This window comes from Dioscorea cayenensis, chromosome 8 (genome assembly GCF_009730915.1).
Source record: "Dioscorea cayenensis subsp. rotundata cultivar TDr96_F1 chromosome 8, TDr96_F1_v2_PseudoChromosome.rev07_lg8_w22 25.fasta, whole genome shotgun sequence".
NCBI lineage: Eukaryota > Viridiplantae > Streptophyta > Magnoliopsida > Dioscoreales > Dioscoreaceae > Dioscorea > Dioscorea cayenensis.
Window position 1 is genome coordinate 16,436,627 of NC_052478.1, and position 21,556 is coordinate 16,458,182.

Genomic DNA, 21,556 nt, shown 5'->3' on the forward strand with positions numbered 1-21,556 from the left:
CAGTAGGAGTGTATTGATAAATGCTTGAATGAATGTATTTGATTATTATTATTATTATTATTATTATTATTATTATTATTATTATTATTTATAGCACTTTATATGTAATTATTGAATATATGATTTGATTTGGTGCGCTTAATTCGCTTGTATTTCGTATTCAGGCTAGAATGAGATTATATAGATCAAGAGAAACAAGTTTGAGGCGATTTGAACCAATTTTGGAAGAAAGGCAAATTTTTTAGAGTAACTTACGGTCAGGCTTATGGGTGTTTTTATAGGGCAAGTACTGTAACAGTGTATTATTTATAGTATTGTACCAAAATCACTATTAGAGGGCACTGTTACGGGCGTTGTTACACCCAACCCAAGAGGCTTACGGGAAAGCTTACGGGCACACTTGTGGGTATTGTAGCACCCGTAAGCTGCAATCAGAGAGATTTACGGTGCTAGCTTACGGGTATTGTTACTGCCATAAGCATTATATCGTAAAGATTTCTTATGGTCATAAGAACCCCCGATTTCTAAGTTATAAAAGCCCAGAAATTATGGCTTTTGGGGGATCTTTTTCTCTACTCTTTGGTCATCTTTTGAGGTGCTTCCATTGCATATCTTGTCCAAGGGAAGAAAGCAAGAGGGAGAGATTAGACGAAGGTTCAAAGCTTCAAGGGAGTCATTCATGGAGAGATCTCGACGGTGATATCGGGGAATCTTCGAAGAACTTCATCCATCCAAGGAGATTGTGAATTTTAAGGGAGCTTTATTATTCTCTTCATGTATTTTACTTCGTTTGGATTGGATTGTTGCTCTCTTTTAATAGAGGGCTAATTTGTAGATGCTTGGGGCTAGATGAACTCTAGGGTTTATTCTATTTTGACATTGGTTGTGGATATTTATGCTTTAATTGTTTCTTAATTGCAATCCATATTATTTGAATCTAATTACGTGTTTTTAATATATTGAATGCTATCGAGATGAAAGCCTTAGCTTTCTTGTATGATATGCTTTGTGACAAGTAGAAATACCCATCTAGCATAAGCAAGCCGCAATTAAAGGAGATTGTGAGTAAGCCTAGAAATTGGGTACTTTGGAGTCGAGAGTTCTCCTCCCACAATTCTCTCGAGTGAATTAGTAAGTAATTTCATACTCTTTGCAATTATAGGAAATAGATTTTAGGAGAAATCACATCTCTATTCTATATAAGATTATAGGCAATCACTTTATAAGAAGAGTTGTCTACTCATTGAATTCTTGTTAATTCATATTGAGATTTCATAGAGTGCAATGCAATTGTGGGGGTGTTTGTATCAGCATTGTACTAGATTAGTTACTATTTACCCTTGCAAGAGGGATTTAGTATATTTTAGGAATTCTCTCAGTTCAAATAGGATTTCTAACTTACAAGCTTTGTCCTAAACTATCCCGCTTCCCCTTGCTATTTGACCGATTTTATTTTCATATTCTTATTTTCTATTATCTTTCTTCTTAGTTTGTTTGCACACATCACAACTTTGGATAGGCTAGTTTTCGGAATTAGGATTAGTACTAGTACTTTCAATTTTTCTTATGGATCGATACCCTACTTTAATGCACACTTTATTACTTAATTGGCACGTACACTTGCGTTGCATTAACCCTTATCACGTATAAGAGAGTAGACCTCTCCCAGTGGGTCATTTTTTATACATAAAGTCTCAAACTTTAAAAAGCGACCCCAACTTGTATTATTTGGACTAAGCCATGTTCGTCCAAATGGAGTTGATATGAAAAAGAACAAAACAAACAATTTATTATATATATATATGTGTGTGTGTGTGTGTGTGTGTGTGTGTGTGTGTGTGTGTGTGTGTGTGTTATATGAATAAATATTATCCATCATCCCTTCCCTCTAGCTGAATGTCGTGGCAATTTTATTTGTGTAGTTCATGTGGTACCTTTTATTGTGGATTAAAGCCTTTCGAAAGATGGTAGAAAGGAAGACAGAAGGGATAACATCTTATCATCTTGATCCAGTAGAATAATTATTTTTAATTATTTAATTTTTTTATTAATATAAGAATTTGTATAGTATTGATCACTATTTTTTAAAAAAATTATCAATTTTACCAAGAATCTTAAACGAGAGGTTTGCAATTAAAATAGGTGACAAATGGAAGAATATTCCTGCATGAATATAGAGCTTAGTCTTGTGAAGTGATCTTTATAATGAATAGTACCATTGGCAAGTGCTCCTTTATATTTAACGTACATCATCTTCAAACTCAACTTGATTTCAACAAAGAATTTCATTTAAAATCTATCATAAAGTCATGAAAGTGGAGATCCCATGCCTTGAGTTAGGCTTTATGTATATTTTTATTTTAAATAACTCAAACAGTATGCAAAATAAGTTAAAATTGATAAACGATATTTCCAAAAATCATAAAGATAAATACATATTATATCATGATGTTAGATACAAATTGTAAGGAAATATGAGAGAAAAAGTGCATCATTCATTAGGGCAAAAGCCCAATAAATAGATATCACTACAAAAAAATTGCCATTATATACTGACGCTTCTCTATAGTAACAATTAAATTCCGTAACTATGGACTAGTTTTACCAACGATACTTTAAAACTGTCACAATTTATAAGATATTTACTGACGGATTTCGTTCTGTTGGTATAGATATCATTATATACTGACTTTTATCTATAATGATAGTCAAATCTATAGTTGTAGTATACTGACGGAACATTCAATTTGTCAAAATAAATATGACATTTACTTATGGATATTGTTCCATTAGATAACTACTACTCTATACTTATACTTATCAATTGCAATGGTCATATGTAGTAGCTATAGAATATCTATACCAATGAATCTTTAAAAGTATTAGGATAGATCAGACACTCAATGACGGATATCGTTATGTAGGTAGAGCATGACTTAATTATAATAATATTATCAGAATTGAATTTGAGATTTATATTAAGAATAATAATTAAATTATAAAATTAAACATTATAAAACAAATATAAAAAATAATGTCATGATAATTTACTCTATAAATTATAAGCACATCCGTAAAAATAACAAGCTAATGAACATCGATTGGATATATAAAATAATCAATTAATTTACAAATTTATGAAAATTACTTAACTTATTATTTTATATAAATTAATTTGTAACATATATTTTTTATTTGATTAAGATAAACAATTATTGGAATAAATATTTAAAAGATTAACATTCATTACTGCAACCACTAAAAACATATTTTATTTTTTGGTAAATAAATATTTTATTTTAATTAATTTTAAAATTACTTTTAACATTGGATTATAATATAATTTATATATCTATTTTGAAAAAAAAAACACATGTTATTAAAAGATAATGTTTATTATATAAATTAATGAAATTATAAGTATTTTATATAAAAATAGAAAATTAATTTTTATGTTTATTTAAATTGGTTTATTGTTAGTTTTCTAATATTTAAATTTAAATAATAAATATTTAATGAATAATTGTTTTACTTGCTCTTCTATTAACAAATAATGTTCATTATATAAATTAATGAAATTATAAGTATTGCATATAAAAAATAAATTTTTATGTTAAATCAAATTAGTTTATTGTTAATTTTATAATATTTAAATTCAAATAATTAATAATTAATGTATAAGAGAGATTTATAAAACTTGAAACCTTATAAAAAATATAAATAATACATATTTTTTTCATACATTTTAATAATATATCAAAAAACAAAAGAGATTAAAACATAAACAAACCCCTCTTCACCCCCATCATCCACCATTTCACCACCATTGCTCACTGTCATTGTTCACCTTCTTTTCACCGCCATTGATTGCTACCAGGGTGGGATTGCTTGCTTTCGCCACCTCTTCACCCACCGCGCGATTGTTAAAGGTAACCCTAACTCAACCTTTTCATATTTTTTCTGATTTTGTTTTGTTGCTGATTTTTCATTTGAGAGGTGTTTGTTGTTGATTTCTCAGTTGCGACGTTTGATTTCTATCTTTGTTTCAATTCTTCAATTGAATTTGAGTTTGGATTTGTATTTGTTGTTTGTTTGGATTATTTTTTTTTTTATTTGTGATGAAAGGACCGGGTGATTTTTGTTATTTTTTAACTAATTTGTAGATTAATCAATTTTGTGGTTTTTTAATGTGAGATTTAAGGTCTATTTCGATTCAACATTGTCTTGGTTTTAGGGTTTTGATGTTTCTAATGCTAGGTTTTGGGTTGTAGTTACTATTTGCAATTTGATTCCTTCTTAATGGTGATCTACTAATGCAAAATTTAAGGGATAGTTGATTTAACATTGTCTTGTTTTTAGTGTTTTGATAGGTTGTTGATGTTAGGGTTTGCGTTATAGTTACTTTTTGCAATTTTGATTCTTTCTCGATGGTTTAAGGGATAGTTGATTTAACATTGTCTTGGTTTTAGTGTTTTAATAGGTTGTTGATGTTAGGGTTTGCGTTATAGTTACTTTTTGCAATTTGATTCTTTCTTTGATGGTGGTTTGTTGATTCGGAATTTAAGGGTTTTTTTATTTAACATAGTCTCTATTTAAGGGTTTTGATAGTTTCTTTTAATGTTAGGGTTTGTACCATTGTTACTGTTTGTAATTTGATTCTTTCTTGATGGTGATTTGTTGATGCAGAATTTAAGGGTTTTTTATTTAACATAGTCTCTTATTAAGGGTTTTGATAGTTTCTTTATTTTGGTTTGTTGTAGGATTTTGATGGTATTGTTGGTAATTTTTTAATGGTATCTGATATTTATCATTGTTTTTAAATACATTTATTTTTCCTTATTAGCATATACATAAGTTTTGATGGTTGCATATTTAATTATTTTATTTTGGTTTGTTGTAGGATTTTGATGGTATCGTTAGTAATTTTTTAATGGTTTTTAATATGTATCATTGTTTTTAATCTTTACAAATTTATTGCTAGCTTACAAGTCCTTTTAACTGTTGTTGTGTAAACAATTTTAACTTATATTTTACATGATTTGTAGGTACCTGATGCTTCTAGTGCTCAACAAACAGCACGTGGGAATAATCATTATCCTGAATCAAGTTATCAAGCAAATCCAAATGCATCGAGTAAGCTCGTATTATCTCCAAATGAAAAGAAAGCATGCCATGACATGTTGTACATTATTTTACTTATAGTTTTTTTTTTATATTATTTAGTTATTATTTTTATTTTTTATACTAGTGTTTTATTGTTGCATACATATTTTTAATTGTAATTGTTTTAAAATGGTTCTTGTAGGTGATGGTGTTTAGAAGATGACATCAATTCTGCTTGGGAAAATTCTAGTTGGTTTATTTGGTTGTTAGATATTAAATGAAAGTAGTTTATCTTTGTGTTAGATTTAGAATTGAGGCAAGAACTCTTTGTTGTCAAGATTGAATAGTAGTTCATTTTTGATCATGTACCTTATAAATATATGTTTGTGGTGATGTGATAGTTTTTATTTTTTATTTTTAGTGGAATGTTTTTGTTATTTTAAATGGCATCAATTGTTTTAATTTAATGTAAATTAATTTAATTGAGTATGAGTTATTAAATTATTCATAATATATTTCCAGGGTAATAATAGTTTTATTGACGGATAAATTATTAATATAAAAATTTTTACCAACGGTATAGTCGTTGCTAAAGCTAAACATGTCTTTTTCAATATACCTCTATAGCAACATATGTTGTAGTCATTGATAAATCAAATGGATTTATTTCAACAAATGTTGTAACATATGTTGTAGTCATTGATAAATCAAATGTACATATGTTAGTATGTGTGAATAGGATATGTACAAAGTATATATATGTATACTCTAGTACTCAAACACGCTCTTTCAAACTCACGGTAGATCATAAACTGAGAGTTTATCAACTAGGAACTGAAATCGAGAGATAATATGTACCTTTGTGAAAACATCAGCAAGCTATTGTACAGAGGCAACATACGGAAGAAGAATACTGTTAGCTCATGGAATACAGGATTGGCAGCAATTTTGATAACACTCTGGTTGTCACAATAAATAAGAGTGGGAGCAGATATAGATGCACCAAAATCTGATCAACCAAAAAACCTCCTTCGTAGTGGAGGATATAGCACCATACTCAGCCTCAGCAGTGGAAAGAGCAACAGTAGATTATTTCTTGCTTTTCTAAGAGATGAGGGAGTCACCTAGAAAAATACAGAAACTAGTAGTGGATCGCCGATCAGCAGCATCACATGCCCAATCAACATCAGAATAGACGTGAAGCTCAAGAGATGACACGACATAGAAAAATAGAGATCGAGTGACTGTGCCACATAAATAATTAAGAACCTGTAGGAGTGCAGCATAGTGAGTGGAGCAGGGAGCCTGACTAAGAACATGAATAGCATAAGTAATATCGGGCTGAGTAATGGTCAAATAAATAAGAGTACCGACGAGTGTGAGATAACGAGTGGGATCAATCTATAGCTCACCATCAGAAGATGAAAGTCAGTGATGAAGCTCAATAGGTGTAGATATAGCACGAAGGTCTGTGAAACAGGCTAGATGAAGAATATTAGAAATAAACATTCGTTGAGGTACCAAGTAGCCACAACGAGAATAAGCAACCTCAAGACTCAAGAAATAACGAAGATGACCAAGATCTTTAATCTAAGACTCGGTGTTTAGTTGTTGTTTCAGAGAAAGAATAGTATCTGGATCATCTCCAGAAATAACCATATTGTCGATGTAAAGAAGAAGAATAGTGAGACCTCGACGAGTTTGGCGAGTGAACATGGCGTAATCATGACAACTCTTAGAAAATCCAAAAGTAAGAATCACAATGCGAAAGCACTCAAACCAAGCGCGAGGAGCCTGTTTGAGCCCATAAATAGCCCGACGAAGATGATACACATAACGAGCATGAGATAGATCGGAAAGGGAGTTATGTAAATATCCTCAGAAAGATCCCCATGTAACAAAGCATTGATTACATCTAACAGATGAAGTGGGCAGTGACAAGTGACTGCAAGAAGAAGATTAATAGTCATTAACTTGGCCACAGTAGCAAATGTCTCCTCATAGTTAATGTCATACTCCTAAGTGAAACCACGAGCAACAAGGCGTGCTTTATGACGCTCAATGCTTAGCTTCCATTAGCTCAAATCTTAACTCGGTAGATCCACTGACAGCTGATAGGGGTAACATCCAAAGGAAGAAAAACAAGCTCCCTTGCATGCATGCTCTGAAGAACATCGAGTTCCTTTGTCATAGCCTATTGCCACTTGGGATGCCACACAACCTCACGATAAGACTGCGGCTCCAAATGAGAGTAAATAGTAGCAAGGAAGGCCTGGAAATCGAGGGAGTAGGTGGAAGAAATAGAAAGTGCATACCGGGTAAGAGGACTACGAGTGCGGTCTGGGTAATGACGGAAGGCATCAGGAGAATCTTCAGGAGAGGAAGTAATCACCATAACCATCAATGCACCCAGAGGAGAGGGAGGGACGAATAGAAGAAGTGTCTGAGGAGATGCTAGGAGGAGACATAATATTGTCAATGATGGTGGCACCTGGAAGAACTACTGAAGGGATCGAGTGGAGATAACACACTAGAAGAAGACTGAAGAAAGAAAAGATTCGGAGAAAGGGAAGAAAAATAAAGTATGTTTTCAAGAAAAGTAACGTGACGGGAAATACGAAAATGGTAAGATAAAAGATCATAACAGTGATAGCCCTTGTGTTAAGAACTATAGCCCTAAAAAATATACATGGTGGAATGAGAAAAGAGTTTGGTTTGCTCAACAGCGGGTAAAAGGACAAAACAAGTACAACCGAAAGTGCGAAGATGACCATAGAAGGGAGAATGAGAGTAAAGACATTAATAAGGAGTGATGTCAGAAAGAGTGGAGGAGGGAGTTCTATTGATGAGATAGAAGGAGGTAAGAATAGCCTCAACCCAGAAAGATTGAGGAACATAAGAGGTAAAGAGAAGAGCACTAGTAGTTTTCAAGACGTGACGATGCTTGAGCTCAGCAACACCATTCTGATCAGGTGTGTAAGGACAGGATTGCTTAGAGAGAGTGTTGTGATCAGAGAGTAACGTTCAAAAAGAAGTAAAGAGATACATGCGTGCATCATCAAAATGAAAGACCTTAATGCATTTACTGAACTGAGTATTTAACATTTGTGCAAATTGAGAATAAATAGAAAAGACCTCAGATCAAGAACATATCAAGTAAAGGTAGGTATAACGGGAAAAATTATCATTAAATCAAATATAGTAGAAGAAACCTCCAAGAGATGAAAGCGGGGCAAGTCCCCATACATCGGAGTGAACAAGATCAAAGGTAGAGTCTGAAAGAGATTCACGTGAAAAGAAGGGAAGAGCGGTGAATTCAGCTAGCTTACAACCCATACTTGGATGTAAAGAAATAGAAGAAACAGAACCAAGACTACCTAAACTTGTTAAAAGTTTCAGATGCCAAAGAAGCAGACATAATAGAAGAAATACTAGACTGCATAGCACACTGCATGGCATGGGGCAACTCAGTAAGTTGATCAACTTGAGAGTGTAGATCAACAGAAGAAGTAGAAACTAAGACTATAGCATAAGCAAGATGGGGGGATTGAGAAATAGCATAAGAACGAGGCAGAGGGCGAGACTGTTGTTGCTCCAATTGTTGCTGAAGCTTAGGACACTTACCCTTAACATGTCCAAAACGCTTACAATAACGATACATGACTGAAGATCCTAGAGAAGGGGACAACGAAGCAGAAGCTGGTAGCATAGAAGAGCTGGAAGATACTCGAGAAGAGTGTGGAGAGGGCACAATAAAGACTGTATCAGTAGAGAGAGGCTGGGGAGAGAGAGCGAGTATCCAGGTTTCCTCTGTAATGATACTGTGAACAACATCATCAAATGAAGGAAGAGAGTCCTGATTGAGCAATTGGCTGCGGACAACCTCAAAGTTTAGACGAAGACTAATCAAGAACTAATAATTACATGTCAAACAGGTAGATGCCTCCAAAGAGTAAATCTGCATCCAAAGAAAATGTAATTCAGTGGCATACTCCTTGACGGAGTGCTCATATTATTGTACATGAGTAATGCCCTACAAAATGGCATACTAACGAGCAGAACTGGAATTCTCAAACATATGACTCAAGTGTTCCCATATCGCATGAGCAATAGGTAGATGTCCAATCTCCATATGAACATCGACCTCACAAGACTAATAAATAAGTGTCATGGTACGATGGTCAGCGAAAGTCCATGATAGGTCGGGCTCAAAAGGTTGTGAAGAAGTATTGTTAACATGACCAGGCAGCTCTAAGCCAAGTAAGATAATACAAACGCTAGTAAACCATTCTTTGTAATTGGAGCCATTGAGTTTGACTTCCACTAGACTAAGAAAATTTGGAGAAAATGAAGAAGAGGCCATGCGGTTTTTTTTTTAATCTTAAGCATTGTGTGCAAAAGATAAAAACAAATTCCTTTTGGGATTTGAATTATAAGGGAACCAAGATAACAATTCAAGTCTTGGGACTTGAATTCAATGGGAAAGAGGAAGAAATCAGGGGGTTTTGTCAGGAGAGAAATCCCCAATCCTTGGCTAGGATTCTAACGACCTCATCAGAGCTCTAGCCCATCCTCTTGCTCATTGGTGTTGCATCTCGAGGATCCCGTGGAAAAACCTATAGTTACTTCCATTCTTACAATAACCTTAAGCATGGTTTCCAGCCAAACCCAGCGTCAGATCTGAGATAGAAGTCGGCGACCGAGCAGCAACGATGGTGTGCACCATCCCAATCTATGGCGTAAGGGAAAAAGAGGCCTTCGCTGCCCATAGCGGGGTTCCAGCACTCCGCAGCCACATCCCCAAAGTAAAGCGCGATGCTGCTCGTGGGAAGCCAGGCAAATCCGGGGATCAGACACGTCCAGGGATCGGTTAGAGGAGAGGAATCAAAGAGATCTCGAAGGTGACGGCAAAGGTTGGCTAGAGCATATCTACGACAAGTGGGAATGAAATATGGAAATAAGAGTAGATATGCGAAGAGCCGAAGAAGATCGGCAGATGCCGATGAAGAATCCGGTGAGATCGTCACCTAGCATATGATACCATGTAAGGAAATATGATAGAAGAACTGCGTCGTTCATTATTGCATAAGCCAAATAAATAGATACATATGTGCATATGTTAGTATGTATGATCAGGATATGTACAAAGTATATATACATATACTCTATACATTTACTTTATACCTATACTCTAGTACTCTAACTTGAATAACATAAACTTATATAAAATTGCATACCTTACACCAACAAAGTATTCATATTTGTCAAAATAGAGAATTAACTACTCTCTTTTTATCTCACATGAAACAACACTCTATGTTTACAAGGAATTAAAGAAATCCATGAACAGATAGGGAGCAAGAACTTCTCAATAGCTAATCCAACCCATAATGTTCTATTTATATTAGGGCTCAATATAAATCTATAATAAAATTAGGACATTAGTTAAATTAGGATGTGTTGTATTTTAAAATAATATCCATAATTAACTAATAATCTAAATATAATTTAAAATAATTGATAATGTTTATCCACAATTTATTCAACAAAATAATCCTATATAAATGTTTTTGAAAATGATAGGTGTAATATCCCTGATTCAACTTTAAATTGTTGGCTCGAGGTGCAAGATAACAAAGAATATCTATCCCAATCCAAATAAACAAAAAAAGTTTAAGATTCTTTTCATTATTTTATTTATTTTATTTATTTAGTGATATGGCTTTATTAGAGACGTAGAAACCATACAATACCTTTTGGCCACCTTCCATGGAATATATCATGTCACCAATGAAAATGAAAATGAAAATGAAAATGAAAATGAGCTCGTTTAAGTGTTTACCATTTGGATTGAAGAAATAGATATTGTTATAATGGGAATATATATTGTAGATAAATGGGACTATTTATAATAATAAAAAAAATTCTATTATCCTGAGAATTATGGGAAATGGGGAGTAATGAACATTGATTGTTAATGAAAATAAAACTTTTACTTCAAATTAAAATTTGTTTTGAATCCTAGCCGGGAACCAAGATAATAATTCAAGTAATTAACTATTTGTTTGACAACATGTGGCTGGACTAAAGATGGTTCTACTCTCTAATCGAACTAGGCATAATTTATGATACATATGTAAACAACCCCGGATATTATAGAACTATTTATCCAACATAGGTAGAAATATGTAATGAAAAAAAAGTGATGAATGTATTTGAATTTTTTTTTATTTGTATTTAAATGCAATCATTGTTGTTTAAATTACAAACAAATTCAACTAATAATAATAATAATAATTAATATTTTTTTTTGAAACAGTTAACATTTAAAAAATAAGTTATTAAAAATAATAATAACTTAAAAAGATTTAAATTTTTTAGACTTGTGTGATTATTTTAAAAAATAATTACGTTAATACTAATAATAATAATAATAATAATAACATATTTTTTTAAAATAATTGTTGTTAAAAAAATATCTTTTTTTAAAAATTACTAATACTTAAAAATTGTTTAAAAAGACAAAAATATTATACTTTGTGATTTTTTTTTTTAAAAAAAGGGAGTTCATAAACAAAAAATGTTTTAATATTTTAAGAAGATCCATTCATTACCTGCGTGATTATTAGATTTGTGTGATGTTTTGAAACAATGTTAATGAATAAATTTTAGAAGTAGCTATTTTGGTAATTAAAAAAAATGATGGTTATATTGAAAAAAAAAAGCCCTTAATTAATTAATTGATTATTTTATGAAAACAATTTATGGAAATGACACCTGGTTATGTGGGCCAGAAAATGGAATGGGGGCACTCGTCTGCCTATCACAACTCACTGTCATGTTGAGGTGCACGTCCTTTTCTTCAGAATTTTTTTTGGAGTTTTTTATTTTTTGTTTGCATTCGTGGATAAACTCTATCCACTTCTCATATATATATTTAAAATAGGTAAAATTATTTTTTAGTCCATGCGAAATTTCAATCTTTCTGTTCAGTCCTTCTGACTTTTTCATTTTCATAAAACATAAAAATTCCTCTTTTAATGTTTACATTCCTCTTTAATTCCTGCCGTTAAAGGCGTCAGTTATGAGGTTGTGAAATAACAACCTTGCCCTTGTCTCAAAAACAAGCATTGGAGGGCTTTTTCCCTCCATGTCAAATCAACTTTTGTAAAAAAATTTTAAAGTAATCCAAAGAAGCTACCAATGTCATAGCCTTTTCATTTTTTTTTATATAAGTCTTGTTCTTGTTCTTGTTCTTCATCTTCTTGTTCTTCTTCTTCTTCTTCTGACTTCTTGTTCTTCATCTTCTTATTATTATTCTTAATCTTGGTGCTGAAGCCTCTCGTATTTTTAACCACCTTTGATTATTTTGTTCTCTTTATATCTGTGTACCTTCTTAACGCCAGGAAAAGAGCTTTCTTAGTTTCGTCATTGTCTCATTTTCTATTCTATATCCTGTAGAGGCCGAGGCCGTGGGAAAGTTTGTTGAGCTTCTTCTTGTTTTCATCTTTTATACTAAGTAACAGGCGATAGTCTTTGTAACTTTTTCAATTTTCGTGTAGGTGTTTATAATCAATGGAAACCTTTTGTGCCGTGGCACGATACAAAGGAGAAGGACGTATGCTTCGATTCACCGTATTGAGTTCATGGGAAACAGTAATGGGTGACATAAGTGAGCGGTGGGCATTGGACGGTTCTCAGGTCAGGATAAAGTTTGTGACACTTGACTCGTACAAGACGTTTTGCCCAATTGAGTCGGATGCTAACTTTCAACGCATGTGCCATATGCATCATACTTTCAACAAAACCGTTGTCGACATCATCATCGAGGACGCGAGTGGGTCAATAGATGATAACTCGGGCTCATTGATTCCATCGTAATTGCAATGATAATTATTGTCGGTTACTTTTCATTTGTGCATTATGTGTAATTTATCTCATACATGCTTATTAAATTAGTCTCATGTGTATTAAACTACTTTATCTGTGTAATATTATCTGTTTATGTGTAAATATATACTTTACTGTCTAAAATATCTTATTCTTGTGTAGGTTTGATGTTTATTTGTGTAATAAAGTATCGTATTGATATTGTCTGTTTTATGCATTGTCATGTAGGGACGCCTTCTCAGCAAGTATGAACGCAGATGTTGAGACATATATGTCCCAACATCCTCCGACAGGGGCACTCAGTATTGTTCAATCTTTACAAACACTTGATAGGGTGACTGTAAAAGTGGGTCAGCGCTTTGACAATGTAGAGCAGTTCAAAGATTGCCTACGCAGCAACGCCATAAGACAAAATTTTGATTTTACGTATATAAAAAATGATAAACTTCGGATGACCGTCAAGTGCGCTATTCCAAATTGCCAGTGGTGTGTGCATGCATCAAAAAAGAGAAATGTTGATACCTTCCGGGTAAAGACAATGCAGGCAACGTACAGTTGTGGTGAGGGCATTGGTACAACAGCGCACCCGAAAGCAAGCAAAAAATGGGTCTCTCAACGTGTAATACAGAAACTCAAGGAGCGGCCATTATATAAAGTTGTCAACATTCAGAAAGATATATTACAGGACCATGGAGTTCACCTACCATATAAGCGTGCTTGGATGGGGAAGGAGATTCCACGGGCCGCCATTCATGGTAAGGAGGTTAGTAGTTACGATTTGCTTCTCTGGTATGGGGACAAAGTGGCTGAGATAAATCCCGGCAGTTTTGTAATCGTTGAGAATGACGGTGATCGATTTAAATACACTTTTTTCTCGTTTCGGGCATGTTTGTTGGGTTTCAAGTTGGGATGCAAACCATTATTTTTTTGTTGACGGAACTCACTTGCTTGACAAGTACGGTGGAATTCTATTAGGTGCAACTGCCAAAGATAGCAATAAAGGTATCTTCCATGTAGCATTTATAGTAGTTGACAACGAAACAGATGATAATTGGATTTGGTTTCTTGCTACCCTCGGGAGGTATTGTATGGAGAAGATGATTACGACAAAGTTATTACATTTATCTCGGATCAATCGAAAGGTCTTGTTAACGCAGTCGCGCGCGTGTTCCCGTCATCACCGCATGGTTATTGTTCGTGCCATTTGGAAGCCAACTTCATGAAGGTGAACGATAGCCTTGGGAAATCATTGAAAGAACAATGCTGGTCAGTAATCATGAAAATTACGTACGCGCACACGTCTAAAGAGTTCGATGATGCAATTAGTGAACTTGTAGCTATATCGACCGATGCACATGATTGGTTGTTACACAAGTCCGACATTGATCATTGGTGTAACTATTTGTTCAAGGGTATGCGGTGGTGCGAAATGTACTCTAATATAGCGGAGTCTTTCAATGCCTAGATCAAAGAGGCAAGGCATCTACCGGTAACAAGCATGGTCGATACTATAAGGTAAGATTAATCTACAGTTCATTGTTTAATGTGTAGTAATCAACAATACTGCGTAATAATTGCTACTATTATTTAAAATCCTATTTTCTCGTGTAGTTTATATAGGTCATGTGTACAAATATGGGTTCCTATGTAAAATATTAGTTAATTACGTATAAATTCTGTAGTATTCCATGTTACTGTGTAATATTTTGCATTAGTGGTTAAAATCGTGAGTTGCTATGTGCACTTACGATCTCATGTGTATTAAATTATGTTTATGTTCATTAGTAATTCTTACCCGGTTTCGCGCATGTTAATACCCAGGTTTAAACTGATGAACATGCTTACTGGGCGGCGCAAGAGTGTCTGCCATGTAGGACACATACCTTTGCCCTGAGATACGCAAGAAGGTTGAATAAATCATCGAAATCAGTCAGTTTTTAAGGGTGGGTCGATCAAGCGATGACACTTACGAAGTGGTTGACGAGCACAATAATTCCGTCAACCTACGCTTACATAAATGTTCTTGTAGGAGATGGGATGTACATGGTCTGCCATTCAAGCATGCAACTGCTGCGCTTATGCAAACAGACACAAATGTGCACTACTATGTTGACCAGTATTTTATAGCAGAATCATATCATCGTGCATATGCCGAACCAATATACCCGATCCCTGACAGTGACAAGCCATTGGATGACGCCTGTCAACTGAGAATGCGACCACCGTAGCAAAGAAACGACCCGCCGTCCGTGAAAGAAACGGATCGAATCACAAGCCTTTGATATGCGCGATTTACATTGTGGAAGGTGTTACCAAAGTGGACATAATTGATGATTTTGTAATGCAGTCATTGTGGACTAGCAATAAAAACTTTTTCATGCAGTTATTTTACCTTTTGTTAGACATTTATTGTGTAGTTAATCAGTTTGCTGTGTATTACAAGTTTTTCATGTGTAATATTTAAGGTTACTGTTTAGAAAACTACTTTATTATGCAAAATGATAAGTTTCTGTGTTCTTAATAATGTTATTGTGTATATAATTGATACTACTGTGTAAAATACAACTAAGTTGGATATGTTTGAGAGACAGTTAAAATTCTAGTAAACCGGATTCATAAATGATTTAAGTACAAACATTTGCATTTTTAATTCACTATATTATGAAAATGTTCTCAACAGTTGCCATCTTTGATATTCTCGACGGGAGGATCTTCGTCAGCTACAGGATCCGCGGTAAGTTCTGTGTTCTGGGCAATACTAGCATCGTCAGTAGTCTCAACGGCAGGTTCTTCGTCCACTACAGACTTTGCGGTAGGTTCAGCAGCCTGGCCAGTCTCCACGGCAGTTTTAGTTTTCTCTTTAGCCTCCTAGGCAGTCTTCGCGACTGTGTCAAAAATAATTTTTTGCCTTATTCCATCAATTAATATCCGTGACACGTAGCGCAGTCTCAAATACGGGATGTCCCCCCATGGTATGTCCAGTCGTTCCCCATTCAAAATTTGCTCCATGTAGCGTACGCAAAATGTTGGACAGTCGTTGCTTCCTGGGGGTTGTTGGGGGTAGTCACGCATATGCTCTAGAGGTAGATCTCTGAATTTGTTGTGCTCCAAGTTAACCTCCAGTACGAGTTCAAAAAGATCCCGCTGAAGCATCATATTCCATCATCAGTGAGGAGTATATTAGAAGAGGAATAACAAACAATTGCGAAGGAATTACCATGTCAACGGCATCTGAGTCATATATAGATGACTGAAGTGACGAGTAGTACATGTATTTTGAATTCTCCAAGTCAAGCGTTAGCAAATAATAGTGCCCGTTGAAGACGATTGGCATCAGGATAATGTCAGCATTTTTGTAGCCAAACATTATATCCTCCATCATGTACGTAGGTAGGTCTGCCGTGGTTTCCGACTTTTGCATGGCAAGCGCCTGAGGACGTGTGACGACGGCTCGTTTTTGGAATGCTAGTGGATTTGATAATAACTATTCACGCATGATGAGGACCAAGAAGTCGATAACATCGTCCGGGACTTGATCTTTGCCTTCGAGGAGAATGTAAATGCTATCACGCATTGTGTACGCGTAGTCATTCCTCCACACTACTGAATTGAAAAAATATATCAAGAAAAGTTCAAAGTGAATCATATATTACACACAAATAATTGAGTTTATACATTTACTATTTGTATTACACACCTATTTATAATTTATTAAACCTAAAACGTTATTTATACATAAATAGCTACATTTTACACAGGTACGTGTTTATTCACACATATATAATGTAATATAGACATATAGCTATCGTTTACACAAGTAGGGGCTTTATTTACACATGTATAATGTAATATAGACATGAAAGCAAGAGTCATACACAGTCAACGGATATTACCTGTCCACTCGGGTGTTCAAGTAATGCGTAAGGGTTGTCCGTTAAATAGGTTCAACCTACCGAAACCTGCGTACTTCTTTTTTTGTGAGAAAAAACCTGGAGGGGTCTTCGCTTCGGGGGTCGTCTCTTTTGGTGGAACCTCGTATGGCACTATTGTAAGCGGATTGGTTTCCTCTGATGTATTATTCATTCCAATTAGGGATTCGACAAGTGCTGCCACTTCTCCTAAGGCCGCTTCATCGGTATCTATTGTGTCAGTTGAAGCAGAGTCAAGTGAGAACATTCTCCTCGGCGGGGATCGCATAGGTGGTTGGTTTTTCGAAGCATGTGTCCTTATGCTTCGCGTTCCCTTCGCGCAGCTTTCTTAGGTGGAACATTCTTGGGGGCCCTGCTGGAGCTTTTTTTGGTGGAACCTTCTTCAATGATTGTTTAGGTGGGACAACCTGAGATATATCTGCCTTAGGCATGTGGTGAGTTACTCGCCTTACCAGTGTGTCAACTTTACTACCTTCGCCGGTGGAAGTCGTTGCAATAGGCGTAGGCTCTGTCACAGGGGCAGGTTCGACAACAGGCCTTGGTTTTGCAACGAGGAAAGGTGCTAGGCCATCAAGGTTGGTATTTTTAGTTACAAGTACATCCTCCGCAATATGAGAAGGTGTAGGCTTTGCAACAGGGGATGGCGCTGGGGGTTCTCGGGTATCATCAGCATCAGGAGCGTCAAGGGCCGTTTTTGAAGTGTCGCTTTCCCGAGTCAGGCCAGACCGGCCCCTAAAACCTCGGCTACCCGCTTGAATCTCCTACCTGAAGAAAAAGGGAGAGAACGAACCATTGGTTCCAGTTGTATGTTATTGTCCGGCGGTGGTGACCTTGATACGACCCTCCACCGCCTTTCATCATTCGCGTCGCGCTCGTCCAAACTCACATACATATCACGAACTTCCTCTAATACTCGCTGCAAGAGGTTGCGTATATCATCGCCGTCTTCCTCTGATTGACGGCGAGAGAATTTTGATGAGTCATAAAGGGAAGAGTCCCCCCTAGGTCGTTTCCTTGCCTGCTGTCCGCTTGCTTTTGCTGAGGATAGCTTAGGGGAAGCATGTTTCCTTTCTACAGGCCTCGTTGTCGGGGAGCGGCGTCCGGCCCTTCTCTTTCGCTCGGCCACTTCAGACGACCTCTCATAACCTTGCTTTCTGGTTTCCCACCTTCCAACGCCAATGAGTTCAGTCTCCTCATCGTTGACTGGAACAAGTTCGTAGAACTGCAACATTATACACAGGAACTTTATTAATTTAAACACATAAGGCTTATTATACACATGAATTATATAATTTACACATGAATATGTTTTGTTACACAGGTAGCCTCTGTTATGCGTAGGAAAATATATTATTAGACATGTAAAATGTATTATACATATGACAATAATATTATACACAATTAAACAATTTAATACATAGAAAATAACATAATTTACATATTTTTGCTAGAGTTTGACACAAACTTACTTCTCTTCCTTTAAGCGACTTCAACAGAGGACCGATTGAATTCGCCTTGATGTAATTGGTTTCCCCATAACACATTGTGCGGGGTGTCCTTCCCAGTCGCTGTTTTTTTCACATTGTCAGTTATCTCGTAGAACCAAATGATGAGGGAGATGATACACCATTTCAAGTAATCTGCAGTGGTGTAGTTTCCTTTGCACCGCATCTGTACATATTCGGCCGTTGTGGGGAGATCGGCCATCAGCCACCTGTGAACGGCATGGGCCCAAGCATAACGCCATAGTTAGGGAAGATCATTAGCGTACCTGGCCGCAAATATTGACGCGTTAATAGAAGTGTTGGGGAAGAGGATGGTAGCCATGAAGTAGACGAGCAGAAGCTTTACAAATGTCTCCTCGTCACCGTCTTTTCTTCGCACGAGCAAGCATAGGTTGTCTTTAATTACGTCACGGTTACGATTATACATTTTACTAAGGAATGACTCCTCAAACTTGCATTGGATCTTCTCATGTTTGAACGATACAATATCCCCTCCACAACGGAGACCGAGAATGAGTGCCACGTCTTCTGGCCTGAATGAGAGCATGCTCTCTTCTATCTCAAAGTACTGGGTGCGATCGTCATACACCTGTAGCAGCGTGTCAATCACCCTTCTCTCCTGGATGATGGGTGCGACATCCATGAAATGGGCAAAAGAAGTGCCTTGGAGTATTTCCCAGTGCCGCCTGTTCATATCCTTCCTTAATACGGAGATCAGTTCTACAACAGGAGCTAGGTAACACTGTGCATTTACAAACATTGTCGACATTGTCTGTTGTGGAAATAAAACAAAAAAAAAATCAATATCTTAAATACGAGCGTACTTATTTTACACATATAGAAGGTATTGTACACAGGAACATCTCATGTTACACATGAACTTAAATATTACACAATACAATGCACAAACTAAATGACAATCTCAAGTATATACACATCATCATAATAATGTCTTATTTCACACACAAACGAAGCAATGTTACAACATCTAAACACCACACATAGCACTATCATCCACCTTCTTGAAGGCATGTTTTCTCACCTTTTGGTTGCGATTTCCTTTGACAAACTTATTAAGTGGTCAGCCGTTAACAGGAGAACAAGAGATTCGAAGAAGACGAAAGCCGACGCTCGAGAGGAAGACGATTACTGGGAAAGGGTTCTACACCGGCTTGCCCACAATGTATAGAAGACGAACAAACACCACCATTAGAGAAAAGCGGCCGCTCCACGAATCCCAACGCCTCACAAATCCAACCGTCCAACCGTGCGCGGTTACCAAGATTTTCAAGGGCATACTTGTCATTTCACTCGTTTGGGAATTTTCTCTATACAAGAAGGACATTATGGCAACTTCCATAGCCATTTAACACCTTTATTAACTCCGTTTGGGGAATAAGAGCTGAAAAGAAAATGCCCCATAAAAGAGGGACTAAAAAGGAAGTGAAAACCTTGCAGGGAGTTAGAGGAAAAGTGAAAATTTGGGAGGGATATTTTAATACTTTCCTGTTTAAAATATGCACCGGTTAATGCTAGAGCTGTCAATTCGGGCTTGGCCCGCCGGGCCAGCCCGCCCCGCCAATAAAAATGGGCGGGTCGGGTTGGACTTTTATAGGCCCGCCTGGAGGCGGGCCTAAATGGGCCAACCCGCAGGGCCATGGGTTAGGGCGAGGGCGGGTCATGGGTTAGGGCGGGGTCACCCATGACCCTCTCTAATTTATATATAATATATTTTATATAATATATATATATATATATATTGATATTGAAATATTATTAAGGATTTAAATTAAAAAAATAAATAAATAAATAATTTTTAATGAAGTTTAATATGCATTTAATTATGTTTTTAAAAAGAAATATGGAGATAACAAAACATTTTTAATGATTTGTTGATTTTTAGTGAATATTATGATTGTAATGGATGTTTTTTTATTTTTGTGCTTTTGTTAATTTTTGCTAAATTTTTTTGTTGATTAGTAATGGATGAATGTTCTAATTGTAATAGATGTTTTATCTTGTGGTTTGTTGTTATTTTTTTTTTAAATTTTATTGATTGTAAATTTATAATAGTGTTTTTATTTAGAAATTTTGTAATTATTGTTGATTTTGTTAGGTTTTGAATATTATAATGGATGTTTTCATTTTGTTAATTAATGCATGTTTTAATTTTTAATTTAGTTTTTTTATGAATTTATAATGAATGTTTCAATGTTTCATATATTACAACATTTATAAAAATAAAATTAATTAATTATTTTGATTTTTTGGCGGGCCGGCCCGCCCAACCCACAACCCAAAACGGGTCGGGTTGGGTTGGCATTTTGCTAGCCCGCCCCGCCAGTCCGTTTTGACTGCTCTAGTTAACGCTCACTTCTCACTCACTCACACGCAGAAAAACACACACATATATATGTACACACACGGCATGGTTGCATGTTGGAATTAACAATGCCATGACTATCATCATATAAAGGAAAAGTAAGGGAATTTAATGTGATTTATTTTTTTCTTTATTATTAATTTTTTTTTTATAAATGAGTGACAAGTGTCCCAATTAATAAAAATTAGGAGGCATACATAAACATAGAGTTAATATTTCAATATATCTTAAACAAGAGTCCATTGACTATTTTTTTTTAAAAAATATTTTAAAATTTGTTTTGCTATATTTATGAAGATATTTTTATGGGATAAATCAACTTTTTAGCTTGTTATCAAGTTTCAATTATCATTATTGATTTCTAAATTTGATATAACATAATAGTACATTAATCAATAATAGTTAAAAATATGAATTTTTTTAAATTTAATTTACTTAAATTATTATTGATAATATCAACTCAGCAAAAACATTATTTGATAAATAAAAATAAATAAACAATACATATTTTCATAATATGAATATATGAAGTGATTTTTCATAAAATGCTATATATATATATATATATATATTAAATTTCTAACTTAATGGTTTAATAAGAGTTATAATTTTTTGGAAACTAGTCCAAAATAAAATACTGAGTCTTATAAGATGTAAGATCTCTTATGGCTTTTTACCATTTGATCAACCCTTTCGATCATAAAATGGCAAATTACATTTATTACATTTGTTAATGATTAATTTAT